A 5,899-nucleotide genomic window follows, 5' to 3' on the forward strand; every position below is an offset into this window, starting at 1 on the left:
TTCTTTCCTTTCTTGTTTTTTAATTTATTTTGAGAAAGAGAGAGAGAAAAAATCCCAAGCAGTCTCTGCACTGTCAACATGGAGCCTAGCCTGGGGCTTGATCCCACGAACTGTGAGATCATGACCTGAGTTGAAATCAAGAGTTGAGCCACCCAGGCATCCTTAAGTATCTGCTTTCTTAATATTCAGTGAAGTGACCATGTGAATGAGCCCAGGTGGCATACAAATATTTTGAATATATCAGAGTATACTGTTGTGGATATAGTTTTATTTTTCTTAAAGAATTGAGGCAGCAAGCAATATAAAAAATAAAGAGTGGTCATCTTAAGAAGCGCCAAATACTCTTAAAGCTAAATGTTATCTCATGAAGGTTTTCTTTGTATGAATATTCTGAAAATACTTACTTTAGTCACCTTTTATACAGAAACTTTAATCTAACATGAAATTGTCTACTTCTTCCCTTAGATCTAAATGAGAATTTTAATTTCTTGAACTGTTAGACAAATACACCTGCTCAGTGTTTTTTCCATATCAATAACTACGAAACTGAAAAAATTAGGTATATTTACTCTTGATAAATTTGACAGTTTTTTTTGAAAGACCTCCCTTTTTCTATTTAATAAGATTTAATATATTTGAAATAAAGTTTACTTTGTTGTTTTTAAAAAAAATATTCTGGGATAAAAATACCGATAAGTTTAACTACCTGTAACATTAAAAGGAACTAGACAGTAACAGAAAAAAATGTTTTCTTCGAGGGACAGTGTGTAAAACTTTGACCCTGCTTTGGATTCTGTGTCTCCCCATCCCTCTGCCCCTCCCCCACTCACGTGCTGTCTCTCACTCTTTCTCTCAAAAATAAATTATCATTAAAATTTTTTTAAATGAAGTTTTTGGAGTAATAGAAAAATCAAAAGACAAAAAAATGTTTTAATGTCATCCCTTAGAATGAGGCAAAGTAAATGAATACTCTTAGAATAAAAACATAGAAACTAAAAGGAAAATGAGTTTAAAACTGACAAACACCTGGACGACCAAAGAAGCATTTTGTTTATTAAATTTCCAGACAAATTATTTTTTGCATGTTGAAAATATAGAGCATTTCCTACTCTAAATAAACATCCTTCCTAATTTAGCATAAACTTCCTCGTACTAATTAAGTAACTTTAAGTATTATTTGTTGTGGTCCATGACATGGCTTTATCCACCTTGTTTTCCCACCAGAAACACGTGTGTGGCATCCGGACACTGTTAGGGAATACATTTTCACCGAGGTTCCCGTGGTCTGCGTCACCTATTGTTTAAAGCACAATAAACTGGCAGGGAGTGAATCTATAATAAAACCAGCAACAGTTGCTTGGCACCTAGAAGTACATGATGTGATACAATTACTAAGTAGTTTGTAGGACAAACTGTCACTCTTACGCAGACCTTGTGATTTCTAGTGACTAGCACAGGTATACGTTATTTCTAACTCAGTTTCCTTTACTGATAAGATAAGGGCCAGACACTGTTAACCTTAGTTAACCTCAGTTAACTGTGAACCAAATGTTCAGTTCACAATGTCTGTATTATCCTTCAAGAAACTAAAAATCCATTTTCTGCTCTCATATCCAATAAAGAGATATTTTGAGGACTTTGTGATGCTATGCCGCTTTCCCTCATTCAAAAGTATGAGCAAATATAATACAGTTTCTTCTAAGGTTATCAATAAGAAAAAACAATTAAGCTTACATCAGGAAAGTAGAGTATTATTATTAGAGTCTAGTATCTACTTATGGAGAAGAAATAATCTTTTAAAAATATTTTGTGATTAGGCTTTCCATCTTTTCCCTCACCAGCTTACTTAAAAAAATTCTGTTAGGATTAATAAATGGTATTTGTAGGAATGTGGGAGTGAACAATACACTGAATAAAATGCTTTCAATTTCTATTATCCCCAAGTGCTCAGTTTTATACATTACTTCTCTCTTTCAGTGTAGAATAATCAAGTCTTAATTCTTCAATGAATCATTAAAACATTTACACAATTTTATCTCAGAATACAATTAATTTGTAGTTTATCCACCTAAACTATTTAAATAGGTAACCAATTAGCAAAAATATCACAGGTTACATTTAACTAAATTCAAATGGGAGTTGAGTTTAATACTTGGCTAAGTGGCCAAAATTATCTTAAAAAGCAATACAAAGTATGTACATACAATTAGAAGGAAGGACCTCATCAAATTAAGCAAAATGACACAAACAATATAAACTTTTAATGAAAAAGGCAGCACACAACCGAATCAAAACAGGAAAGAGAAATGGAAATTATCCTTGCAGAGCTTAGATTTAACATCAAATTCATTTTTATTACCAGACAGATAATGATTTTTTTCATTTTCAAAAGTGTCTTTTATCTACAAAATAAGAAATATCAATTTATAAATATAAGTGCCTAACCCAGAAAATATGTAACCTAAGGTGAGAAAACTTTATGGTAATTTCAAAGGCTTCTCATTTCAGAACTGTGATTTATTTCCTGGTCTATTTCCTACTCACATCATGGACATCATGAGTCATTGTTTCTCCAAACTACATTTTTTCCCCTTCAATGAATAATCTTTCCAGTATAAATCTGACTGACCTTCTCACTTTATGTGTTTCTTCCTTCCCTTTTTTTGTAACTTGAATTATTTAAAATATTTATTTTGAGTCTCTAGGTCATCCTGAATATGGCCATAGACCATATGGGAAATAGCTTTCTCTTTTGTGTAATATGACTAATATAATCAGTTAGCAGTTAACATAATACATATCTCTCAAAATGCTAGGTAATCAGAGACTTAAGAAAATTAGGTGATGGTTAGGCAAATAGATTCTGGAATCAGAATGTGTGGGTTCAAATCTCAGCTCTAAAATTTACGAGTTGTGTGGTCTTGGGAAAGTTGAATAAACTTTCTGAGTTTTTATTTTCTTATCTGGTAAAAGAGAACAATACGAATACTTGGCCTAAATTAACATTTGTTGGTGAAAGAATCCCAGCCTTTATGGGAACTAAATATCAGAGAGAAAAGCTAACTCAGAAAAAGACATTATTATGCGATTAACACAGTTAAATATTTTTTAATGCATTAAGCTTGCAATTTATGTGTATTACAAATCTAGGAAAGAAGAAAACTCATGTTTGATCCATTTTATATATACAGAGAAATATATCTATTACTTTTGTAGTGTGAGTATCTGTGTTCCCTTTTCTAAGAATACCTTTGTTGCAAGAAGATACAGAAAAAATTACAAATATTGCATTAAACCCATAAACAAAGCAAATATGTAAATGGAATTTTACCAATTTGTTTTTCATATCTTTCTAATATCTAGCATTTCTAAAATATAGTATCTCAGTTATATGAAAAACAGTATTTTTACTTTTTTAAGTGCTTATTTTCTTTGTTAAGAAAATGATGTAGGTTAGGGTGCCTGGGGGGCTCCGTTGGTTAAGTGACTGACTCTTGGTTTTGGCTCAAGTCTTGATCTCATGGTTTCGTGAGTTCAAGCCCTGTGTGGGGCTCTGTCCTGGCAGTGCCAAGTCTGCTTTGGACTCTCTCTCTCCCTCTGTCTCTCTTCCCCTTCCCTCATCACACTGTCTCTGTCGCTCTGAAAAGAAAAAAAGAAAGGAGGGAAGAAAGATTACACAGGTAATTTTACTAATTTAAAAAATGAAAATAAAAATAAGCAATTACTTATTACTTACTTATCTTTATTTATCTGAGGTAATGACTGTCAAAATTCCCAGCATCCTCAGATAACTACTATTAACAATTAAGTGTATCTACTTAACGTTTGCATATGAATATATGTTTTATAATAATGGGATCCAAATATATATTTTGTAGTCTGGCAACTCCTTTGCCTAGTATGTGTGGCAGATATTAGAGGCATAGTGAATATTTTAGTGAGTGAGCAAATGAAAAATTGAGTCCTAATAACAAGCGAATGAAGATTCTTTAGGAAATATTTGATCAAGTTTATTAAAAAAACAGGATACTTACTGGAATTATTTTAAATATTCAGATCCATTTGTAAGAGAAATGCATATTTACTATAGTGAGCTTTCATTCAAAGAACAAAAAATACCTCTCCATTTATATAGGTCTTTTATCTTTCACAGTGGAGGTTTCCATTTTCTTCAAATAAATTTGAGGCAATTTGATTTTTTAATTGAAGTTATGAAGGAATATATAGTTACAAAATAGCAAAATAATACCTCTATAATTTTTCTGTAACAGAAGTATTTCTGGCATTCTATTATACAGTATGATGTTGGCAGCTAGTTTTAGAAAGATATTGTTTAACGTACTAATAAAGGATACTTACAAACTTACTATGGATTTTTGCAAGGAATTGCTTTTTCTGGTTAATCAAGATGACCATTATTCTTCTTTGATCTATTAATGGAATAAATTCAATAAATTAATTCCTTAATGTTAAATCATCTTAGCATTCTTGGAAGTAGTTAAAAATAATTACTTCCTGGTATTTTATTTAAGATCTTGGTATTATTTATAAGTGATAATGTTCTTTGGTTTTCATTTTTCTCTGTGATCTCTCTCAGATTTTAGTAGCAAGTTTGTGGTAGCTTTAAAATATGAATTTAAAAACTCTCCATTCAACTCTATGATCCAGAAGAAAAATTTAACATAAATATAATAATTATTTCTATTTGAAAGGTAAGATAGAGCTCATGAGTGGAATAATCTGTATCTGCGGTCTTCTTTTGCAGTAGGCTTAAAAAAAATAAAGTTTTGTAGTTTTAAAAGGAAATCGGACTTAAGCTTCGAGGATTGTTCTTTCTCTAGCCAGGGTTTGTCGAAGTCTCGGTTTTCCTCGCTCCTTCTGGGCTATCTTGGTTTTTACGGCTACTTTGCAGCTAGTTTAGTTTTGAGCATCTCTTTCCACTGGAACCCAAAGATCTAGAAGGAGCTTCTGTCTGTGACTAGGCTTCAGGTGGATTCACCAACGAAGCTTTACCCATCCTGTGGCCCGGAACCTTCTCAGATGGCCAGTGAAGAAAATTCCCAGGGAGCCTCAGCTGCCTCTCGAACTATCTCTGAAATATTAGTGAAGAACCTTCGTGAGTTAACTCTCGACCCTACCGTCAAAACTCACTTCCCCTCTACCAGAATATCCATCCCAAGAGGAGAGGGAGAAGAAACCACAGGGACTTGTGGACCAAATACTCACCAACAGGAGGAGGACTGGAGTCAGGACGGTGTTAAGTGCACGGAAAGAAAGGATGGAAAGGCTAATGTGGTTGGTTATAAACCATCGATACTTCAAACAGCCTTCCAAGGATGAACCAAGAGCGGAAAGGTTTAGATGTAGATGTCACTATTGCCTGTATCATAAAGATCCTTCTGAAGATACCAACATGGAGATTGGTTATGACATGGAGTCGTTATGAACATAAACCTTATTCTGTTATGTTTTTCTTGCTAGTAATTTTAGCATCAGCATGCAAGCAACTTGGGAGAGCAGTTCTGTTAAGACAAACTGTATAATATTTTGATAATCTAGGATATTAGTTCTGTATTTTCTACCTTGATAGCCATAATTTGTGAGGAATCCTGAAGTTTGCATCTGAATGACTTCAGTTTACTTTAGTTCTGCTTCTTGATATGACCCAAGGAAGCACTAGGAGGTTTTGAGTGTTGAGAAGCCTGAAGTTATTAAGACAGGTTAACCTGACATGGGGCTCCTGGGTGGCTCCGTTGGTTAAGCCTCTGACGACAGCTCTGTAGAGTAGGGTTCTGTGCTGGCAGCTGGGAGTCTGGGGCCTACTTAGGATTGGGTATTAGAAGCCAAGTAACTTGTTGTGTAGGAGGAATATATAGAGAGAATTGGGTGGTTGGCTAGA

The 5,899-nt window shown here is 33.6% G+C and overlaps 1 pseudogene; it reads left to right on the forward strand.

Moving 5' to 3' along the window:
• LOC115295323 overlaps positions 1–5,446 on the forward strand; it is a 17,477-nt pseudogene extending 12,031 nt beyond the window's left edge.
• Positions 5,447–5,899: the final 453 nt, after the last annotated feature.

The sequence above is a fragment of the Suricata suricatta genome, chromosome 7 (genome assembly GCF_006229205.1).
Source record: "Suricata suricatta isolate VVHF042 chromosome 7, meerkat_22Aug2017_6uvM2_HiC, whole genome shotgun sequence".
In the NCBI taxonomy this organism is placed as follows: domain Eukaryota; kingdom Metazoa; phylum Chordata; class Mammalia; order Carnivora; family Herpestidae; genus Suricata; species Suricata suricatta.